The 10029-nt window shown below is 45.6% G+C and overlaps 1 long non-coding RNA gene across 1 annotated transcript in view; it reads right to left on the bottom strand.

Moving 5' to 3' along the window:
• Positions 1-1476: 1476 nt before the first annotated feature.
• Positions 1477-10029, bottom strand: part of LOC143959447 (uncharacterized) — a 43201-nt gene continuing 34648 nt past the window's right edge. The window contains exon 3 of the long non-coding RNA XR_013270233.1: positions 1477-1646. This is a non-coding gene — a long non-coding RNA (uncharacterized LOC143959447). The remainder of the gene's footprint in view (positions 1647-10029) is intronic.

Below are 10029 nucleotides of genomic sequence, written 5' to 3'. Positions count from 1 at the left end.
AGTCCCCCTATACATCAGGTGCCCCCAGCCAGCGGAGTCCCCCTATACATCAGTTGTCCCAAGCCAGCGGAGTCCCCCTATACACCAGTTGTACCGAACCAGCGGAGTCCCCCTATACACCAGTTGTCCCGAGCCAGCGGAGTCCCCCTATACACCAGTTGTCCCGAGCCAGCAGAGTCCCCCTATACATCAGTTGTCCCGAGCCGGCGGAGTCCCCCTATACATCAGTTGTCCCAAGCCAGCGGAGTACCCCTATACATTAGGTGTCCCCAGCCAGCGGAGTGCCCCTATACATCAGTTGTCCCCAGCCAGCGGAGTGCCCCTATACATCAGTTGTCCCCAGCCAGCGGAGTGCCCCTTGCATCAGGTGTCCCCAGCCAGCGGAGTGCCCCTATACATCAGTTGTCCCCAGCCAGCGGAGTGCCCCTTTGCATCAGGTGTCCCCAGCCAGCGGAGTGTCCCTATACATCAGTTGTCCCCAGCCAGCGGAGTCCCCCTATACATCAGGTGTCCCCAGCCAGTGGAGTCCCTCCTTACATTAAGTGTCCCCTCAGGTGTGGGCCGCAGGTGATTTGGCCTCCGCCCAATTACAGATGACCAGCTGAAGGGAAGAACCAAAAGGCAGAGCCTGGGTTCAGCCTCTTCTTTCTTCCTCACGATAGCTGGTCTTCAGTAAAATGGCAGCCGGCAGAGACATTTTATTAGTGCCGGTGTTCTGTCCAAAAATGTCCACCTATGGAACAGTGTCCGCTGTGTACTGCGCAGGCGCAGCGCTTGCACAGTATGGAGCACAAGGAGATTCGGAAAATTTCCAAGGATGAACGGCTCCTGCGCCATGAGTCCAGGTGTAAGCCCCACCATCCAAGTGGACATAGGGCTGCACATAGTTAGAGGGACCCTTGCGGGCTTGTGTCGCTCGCCACGCTTCGGGCACGGCCTCGCTTTGCTCGGCTCTTTTTTATTCTAACTATGTCCACTCCACTTGGATGGTGGGGCTAGAACCTGGACTCACGACACAGGCGCCGTTCATCTTCGGATCTTTTCAGAATCTGCTTGTCATGTGTACTGCGAATGCGGACACTATCTGACAGGACACCGCCGCAGCCTCTAGTGGGAAAAAAGATTTAGACCGGGACATTTCCCAGGAAACTGTAAGACCGGGACAAAGGTCTAAATCCTGAGAATTTCCCAGGACAGTTGGCGAGTATGCTCTTCTGGCTTGTAGCATGGATGGGACATTTGGCTGAGACTTTCTCTCTCTCTCTCAATTTCCAGGGTTTCGAAGCCAACAACTCCAGGGCAGGAAGTGCATACATAATATATTACACATGCATAAAGAGAGCATTCCCTAAGACACAAAGTTCAATAGGACTTTAATGGTACCACACCAAGAAAAAATCTCCAAGTAAAAAAACAACTTTTATTGTCTATGTTCAGTAAAAACATCCTAAATAAGGCACCAAGTTAAACACATAATACAAAACTGTACACTTTAAATCAAGGTGAGGACAATTATACAACATGTTATATAAATGCCGTCATACATTTTTAAAGATTCCACTCATAGCGTCTTGAATATGTTCTCGACACGTTTTGCAGGGCAGAGTCTGTTTCTTCAGGAAGACAAACTGATGAAGTAGAACTGTCTAAAGACATAAAATATGGGCATTAACTTCTTGCAAAACAATTATGAAGAAAGTATACAGTGCATGTATAAATACAAAATAATATGATTGTCACAGTGGTAACAAAAATGTGAAGGACGACCTGCTGTATAAGGACTGCAAGATGCTGATATAAATATCTAATGCTCAACAAACACTCCTATAGAGTTTGTATGGCATTAGTGTGGGCGTCAGACCGGCATCAATGAGCTTTAGTCTGGGCATTTGACAGGCATTTTACAAGCATTAATGAGGAGTTAAAAATGCTCCCCAAACACCCTTTGGGCAGTTTTGAAGCATTTGATGAACGTTAAAACTGCTCCACAAATGCCTATTCCATTACAGTAAATGAACAAATCTTAATGCCCTGCAACTGCCTACCAGAGCATTTACCATAGACTTGAATGGGGGGCGTTGAAAAGGCTTCAAACACCTCCTGACTCGACATGAGGCTTCAATTTTGAAGCAACAGGATGCTATCGCTTAGTGTGAACAGCACTATATATCTATTGTATCTTGTGCATAGGCATTTGGGGGGCTTTTTAAAACGCCTCTCAAACACCTGCTCTTAATGCCAGTGTGAACTCAGCCTAAGGCAAATTCAGGTAAGTACACAGCTTAAAAAAAAAGAAAACATATATGGGCTGGCCCAAGACATTGTGCTGCCTGGGTCCAGGAATGAAATGCTGCCCAGCCCACCTACCCCCCCCCAAAAAAATCACACCCACCAAAAGCCCCCACAACCATTATTTTATATCATGGCAATGAAAATTAAAATGTAATTTATCAGGAAGTAAGATTTACATGCAACAGTGGTGGGGGAGTTCAATCAAATGCAATGGTGGTTGGGGGGTTTAGACACAGGCAGGGGAGGCGGGGGGTTTAGGCACAGGCAGGGGCAGCGGGGGGGTTTAGACACAGGCAGGGGCAGCGGGGGGGGGGTTTAGACACAGGCAGGGGCAGCGGGGGGGGTTTAGACACAGGCGGGGGGGTTTAGACACAGGCGGGGTGGCGGGGGGTTTAGACACAGGCAGGGGTGTTTAGACACAGGCAGGGGGGAGGTTAGACACAGGCAGGTGTGGGGGGGGGTGGTTTAGACACAGGCAAGGGTGGCAGAGGGGATAGACACAGGCAGGGGTGGCAGAGGGGATAGACACAGGCAGAGGTGGCAGAGGGGATAGACACAGGCAGAGGTGGCAGAGGGGATAGACACAGGCAGAGGTGGCAGAGGGGTTAAGACACAGGCAGGGGTGGCAGAGGGGTTAAGACACAGGCAGGGGTGGCAGAGGGGTTAAGACACAGGCAGGGGTGGCAGAGGGGTTAAGACACAGGCAGGGGTGGCAGAGGGGTTAAGACACAGGCAGGGGTGGCAGAGGGTAAGAATCAGGCAAGCACCCTGACTGCCATTTGGTATCAGGATGAAATCAGAAATCATTATCAGACCCTACGCTGGTGCAGTGGGTTCTGGGTTCCTCCTGGTGTATGACAATGCCCGGCCTCATGTGACAAGAGTATGCAGCCAGTTCCTGGAGGATGAAGGCATTGATACCATTGAATGGCCCCCACAATCGCCTGACCTAAATCCAATAGAACACCTCTGGGACATTATGTTTCGATCCATCCAACACCGCCAGGTTGCACCTCAGTCTGTTCAGGAGCTCAGTGATGCCCTGCTCCAGATCTGGAAGGAAATACCCCAGGACACCCCAAGACACCATCTGTCGTCTCATTAGGAGCATCCCCAATGTTATCAGGCATGCATACAAGCATGTGGGGGCCATACAAAGCAATGTAAGGGGTGTGATGGGAGATCAATTCACTTTGGTGAGATTTCCTGTTGCCTCTCCCAGACAAAATATGAAGGGAACATTTTCTTAGTAGCAAACTTTTAGAAAAAATACCAGATATGGGTTAAGTACCCATTCACATCGTTGTCACTTGTCATACGAATTTGACAGATCCAAAATCGCATGACAAGTCGCACCTTGTTGACAATGGAACTGATCGAATGGGTGCGTCTTCGACTTTGAGGTGCCTCGCCGATTTGAAATAGAAGTTCCTGCACTATTTTTTGCGATTTCAGTTTTGCACTTGAAGTTGCGATGACCTGCAGCTTTGAAATCTATTTCAAACTTGGATTCGGTGTGTGAACGGGGGCTTAACCCTTTCCTACTCCATAAAAAAAAAAAAAAACGACCTTTTACTTTTGCAAACACTATGGGTCGATTTACTAAAGGTAAATAGTCTGATCACTGTGTCACTCCTTAGCTTACTGAATGTGGTGAAGCTCTGTTGACCTCCATAATCCAATCATGTGAAAGTATAAATACTGATTTTTCGACAGATTTTCACCACATTCACTAAGCTAAGGACAATTTCCCCTGTAAATTCACACACAGTAAATTCAATTTCTGGGGATGTTTTGTACTCGAATGGTGTACTGAACTCCTCCAACATTCCATCCTGCAGGGGAAGAGGTCTGACTGGCAATTTTAGGGGAAAAAAAGAGAGAAGACAGGCGCTAATCACTAGAAAGGGTTTCGGCGCTGATTGTGTGTTGAATCGCGGGAGCCACCACTAAAGGCACAATTGCCGCTAGAAATGGCACTCAGTATACCTGCGTGCCGTTGTCTACAGTGCGTGCGCCGTAGACAGCGTGACTGTCTTTTCCACACGGTTTAGGAGATATTTCTTGCACCTACAGGTGAGCCTTAATCTAGGCTTATCTGTAGGTAAAAGTGGTTTGTAAGGGTTTACAACCACTTTCCACCAAATCCCGTACCTGTACATCATTTGGCTTCAAGTGGTTATATTGGGGTGATATGCAACTGCAGACATCACCCCGGTACCGTTTTTTAGAGCCAACCATCCCTTCCTTGTAATAACAACCGATGCGGCTAAGCAGCGGAGAGAACGTTCCCCCTCCCCGCCTTCCGCAGCTCGCCCGTCCCACCAGGAGGCCCAAGCGACCAGCCGCCACGTCTGCCGGCAACCCGGACAAAACTGGAATCGTCTTTGATCGGGTCTCGTATATAGTAACCTGGAAGTGATGGCATGACATTACTTCCACTTTACTGGAGTCTTAACCACTTGCCGACTGACTCACGCACATATATGTCGGAAAAGTGGCTCGTTACCGCAAAATCCCCTTTAAGAGGCCGCATGCTGCACCACTGGGGACCCGATGCACGTGGCCGGTGGGCAAAATCGCTGCCACCCACGCACGATCACAGGCACGAGTGCCAGAACAAGGATTTGTGTGTGTAAACACACAAATCCCCATTTTGTCAGAAGAGAGACAGATCGTCTGTTCCTACTAAGGCGGAACAGCCATATGTCTCCTCCTCTAGTAATTCCCATCCCCCATACAGTTAGAAACCCACACAAAGAACACAGTAATCAGTGTTTTTTTATAACATTGATCGCTGTATAAATGCCAATGGTCCCATAAATGTGTCAAAAGTGTCCAATCTGCCCACCGCAATGTCGCAGTCCCATAAAAAATAAAAATAAATAAAAATCGCAGAGCACAGCTATTACTAATAAAAATAAAACATAAAAATAATACAAGCATTTAAAACCACTGTTGTTGACATTTGGAATGCTTTTAAGTGCAAAGGAGGACCCCAGATCCCCCCATAATAATACCTGACACATGCCTATTGGTGTCATAAAGGATGTTTACATTCATTGTGACGGCAACATAAGTGATTTAAAAAAATAATTTAATTAAAGCGATGGTGTCAAAATAAAATAGTATAAATAATTAGAAAAAAAGCGTACGTTGGTCCTGAACACACACAAAACAATCATTCCACACGTGGGGAATCGCTGCGAATGTCAGATCATGGGCAGGAATTCTAGCACTAGACCTCCTCTGTACATCTAAAGTGGTAACCTGTAAAGGCTTTTAAAGCATTGCCTATGAATAGTAAAATTTATGTTGTTTGTCGCCGTTGTGCGGGCGTGTGCAATTTTAAAACGTGACATGTTTGGTATCTATCCAATCAGCGTGACATCATCTTTTATATTTAAAAAAAAAATTGGGTTATGTATTGTGTTTTTTCACAATAAAATGTAAAAAGGTGTAGTCTCTAACCCCCCCCCCCCCCCAAAAAGCTGCGTTTGAAAAAACGCTGCACAAAAACCATGTGACATAAACAATGGCAAAACCCACCAACCTCACTGTGCAGAGACGGACCCCTCAGAGTCCCACTCTCCTCTATGGGGAGATTGGATGAAAACGGACCACCTCTCCGCCAGATGGATGGTGGTCCTGGATTTGGTGGACAGGATCAGATTGGATATCGGAGGATGTCAGCAGACGTGTGTCCACTAACATCCACCATTCCATAGAGGTGAATGGATGGTCTGATCAGATCCACCTGAATAACAGACAGGCCGACCTGATCGCACAGCCTGTGTGAAAGGGGGCTTAAAGTCACAACAATATCCTCCTTATTCAACAAATTGAATCCATACATATCCCCCATTTAATCACTTCAGTCCCGGAAGGATTTACCCCCTTAATGACCAGCCCACTTTTTGCGATACGGCACTGCGTTATTTTAACTAACAATTGTGCGGTTGTGCGACATTGTACCTAAAAAAAATGTATGCCCCTTTTTTCCCCCCACACATAGAGCTTTCTTCTGGTGGTATTTGATCACCTCTGCGGTTTTTATTTTTTTCTCTAGAAACAAAAAAAGACCAACAATTTTGAAAAAAAAAATATTTTTTACTTTCTGCTATAAACATATCTAATCAAAAAAACAACATTCATCAATTTAGGCCAATATGTATCCTGTTACATATTTTTGGTAAAACAATCCCAATTAGTATATATTGATGGTTTGCGCAAAAGTTATCACGTCTACAAACTAGGGGATAGATTTAGGGACTTTTTTCTTTTTTACTAGTAATGGCGGCGATCAGCGATTTTTAGCAGGATTACGACATTGCGCTGGACAAATCTGACACTAAGGCTGCTTTCACACTGGGGCGGTATTCAGTGCTAAAAATAGCGCCTGTGTAATGCCTGAAAAAAACCGGCCCCTTTAACTCCAGTGTGAAAGCCGGAGGGCTTTCACACTGGAGCGATGCGCTGGCAGGACGGTGAAAAAAGTCCCGCTAGCCGCATCTTTGCAGCGGTGAAGGAGCGGTGTATTCACTGCTCCTACCAATTGAAATCAATGGGACACCGCGGCAATACCGCCGGCAAAGCGCTGCTGCAGCGGCGCTTTGCGGGCGGGTTTAACCCCTTTTCGGCCGCTAGCGGGGGTTAAAACCACCCCGCTAGCGCCCGCACACCGCCGCTAAAACAACGGTAAAGCGCCGCTAAAAATAGCGGCACTTTACCGCCGACGCCGCTCCCGCTGCACTGTGAAAGCAGCCTAAGTGACACTTTTTGGGAACCAGCGACACCAATACAGTGATCAGTGCTAAAAAAATGCATTGTCACTGTATAAATGACACTGGCACGGAAGGGGTTAACATAAGGGGCAATCAAAGGGTTAAATGTGTTCCCTAGTTGTGCTTTCTTACTGTGTGGGCTGACACTAGATATAGAGAGAGATCGGTGTTCCTGATTAGTAGGAATCACACATCTCTCTCTTCTTCTGTGACAAAACGACGGACTGCCTGGTTTACAAACCACCGTTCTGTTGTTCCTCTGAACGATCGCGGACCCGCTGATTAGGTCCTGCTGTGTCCAATCACAGTGGGAGCGGGTTGCACGCACGTGCCCCAGACCAGGAAGTGCAAACAAAGTACAGGTATGTTGTTTTTGTGCAGCCGGGCCGCCCTGCGGCAGTAAATGTGTGGTGGGCCATTAAGTAGTTAATGGTCCTGGGAAATTTTTCATGAAATTATCTCTCATTGTGTGTTTCTCTGCCTCCTTACCATCCTCATCCTCCTTGAGCTCCTCAACCTCTCCTTTCCCTCTCACACCCATTTCTTTTAAACAAGCAGTGCATATTATATTAGTTGCAATCATGTGTGAGCAAAAAATAAAAGAAAAGAATTTGGAGGGGGCTGAGAGCCACAGAGGATATTTTTTGAGTTAAGAATACATATTTGAAAAGATGGTGTTAAAATCAGAGTTTAGTGTCACTTCTAAGTAGGACTGGGGAAAAAATCTATTTAAATCTTGAATCGAGTTGAGAGGTCAAATCGATTCAAAATTTAAAACAAATTGATTGTTTTAGATTTTTTTTTCACCAACCCGCCAGTCCTGAGGTGCTCCGGACAGGAGTTTTTAGGCGAGGCCATGGCTTCGGCCTAGTCCACAAGGCCGGAAGCCAAGGACTAGGCCGGAGCCTCGGCCTCGCCTAAAAACTCCTGCCCACAGCTCCTCAGGACTGTCCATCAAAAAAAACCAAAAAAAACAAACTTGATTTGAATCGTGAATCGAGTTTTTTTTTTTTAAATCGCCCAGCTCTACTTCTAAGCCTCTTACACAATAATCGTTTTTTTTGTTCTACGCGGCGGGCTAAACAAAGAAAAAAAGAAAACTGACAATTTAGGGGGAGCCGCTGTACTATCAATGCAATGTTAGTACGGCGATCTCTCCTGCTGTGTGATTCTGTTGTGCCAGGGGAACAGCCCACCCACCAGAACACTCCGGTCAGCACTGAATGGGAGTCGCTCAGCAGACCTCTTTCAGTCATAACCCTTCCAGAGAAGCTGGCTAAAAGAACAGCTTGTCGGATTGGCTGCAGTACACACGGGCCGAACGAGCCCGACATTCACCCGTGTGTACGAGGCCTCAGAGTCCCCTTCACATCCAAGTATGAAATCATTTGGCTACAACACAAGCAGTAATACAATCATTGCATTTTTTTATTCAAAATTATTATTAATATTAAACATTTGAGAGTCTATTGTTATTCTCTCTATTGTTAATAAGAGAATCCATTTATAGTAGAATAAAATCCACCAGAAAAACTGAATCTGAGCTTTTATACAATCGACCCGTGATAATGCGATTCTATTACACTACTGTGCAAATGAAGACAATTAGAGAGAATAGAGCATTGTGCAGCACATGTCAGAAGAAACATGCAATAATAATTCTGCCCATACGGCTTCAGTTCACAGATAGGACAATTAGGGCCGTTCACACCACAAAAACACATTCCAGATCTGTTCCGGATGTGTTTCTGCATGTGTGTCTTTAGTGCATTTTTGGATACATTCCAGATGCTTTTTTTTTCTTTTTTTCAGTGTAATGGGATCCGGTGCGTTTTTGATGCACTACAGTGCATTTTTCATGCATTTTACCGCGTTCCAGTACAGGAAAAATGCAATACTTACATTTTTTTTTTCTGGAACTGGAAAGCCCCGGAACTGACCGCACTGGTGTGAAATATGCCATAGAAAACCATATAAACTACTTTCCATGCGTTTTTGATGTAGAAAAAAATGCACTGGACTGCATGTGGTGTGAACAACCAGCTATGAGTGACTCCTGTATTGTACAGCCGCTCAGTACCTGGGAAGGGAGACAAGCACTATTGCCCGTTGTCAGCTGACATGGCAGAGCAGCTATAGGATCTGGAAGGATCCCGACCATATTGTTGGGATCCACCCAGCTGCCTGAATCTCAATCCACGAGTAAGGCCTGGTTCACACCTGTGCATTTTTTAGTGCGTTTTTAGTTTTGCAGAAACACACTACAGTATGGCTATAGTTCACATCCTTGCGTTTTATGTTACATTTCCTTATTTAGGGCCACATGCAGTCCAGTGCATTTTTTTTCTGGAATCAAAAACGCATGTAAAGTAGGTTATATAGTTTTTAACCCTTTCATGACTAAGTCTATTTTTGGCATCTTGTGTTTACAAGTTAAAATCCATACTTTTTGTTAGAAAATAACTTGGAACCCCCAAACATTATATATATTTTTTTTGCAGAGACTCTAGAGAATAAAACGGCGATTGTTGCAATATTTTATGTCACACGGTTTTTGCGCAGCAGTGTTTTAAACGCAACTTTTTGGCAAAAGGGACACTTTCATGAATTTAAAAAAAAAAAAAAAACAGTAAAATTAGCCCAGTTTTTTGCACAATGTGAAAGATAATGTTACGCCGAGTAATGAGAGACCAAACATGTCACACTTTATAATCGCACGCACTCGTGGAATGACGACAAACTACGGTACCTAAAAAATCTCAATAGGCAACAATTTAAACATTTTTTTACGGTTACCAGGTTAGAGTTACAGAGGAGATCTAGTGCTAGAATTATTGCTCTCGCTCTGACGATCACGGCGATACCTCACATGTGTGATTTGAACACCGTTTACATATGTGGGCACGACTTACGTATGCGTATCGCGGGGACGGAGGGCGCTTTAAAAAAATGT

Source organism: Lithobates pipiens, unplaced genomic scaffold (assembly GCF_037356315.1).
Source record: "Lithobates pipiens isolate NorthernLeopardFrog02 unplaced genomic scaffold, aLitPip1_a1.2 Scaffold_75, whole genome shotgun sequence".
Classification (NCBI taxonomy): Eukaryota; Metazoa; Chordata; class Amphibia; order Anura; family Ranidae; genus Lithobates; species Lithobates pipiens.
The sequence above is the reverse complement of the archived record's forward strand: the minus strand, read 5'-3'. Positions and strand labels throughout refer to the sequence as shown.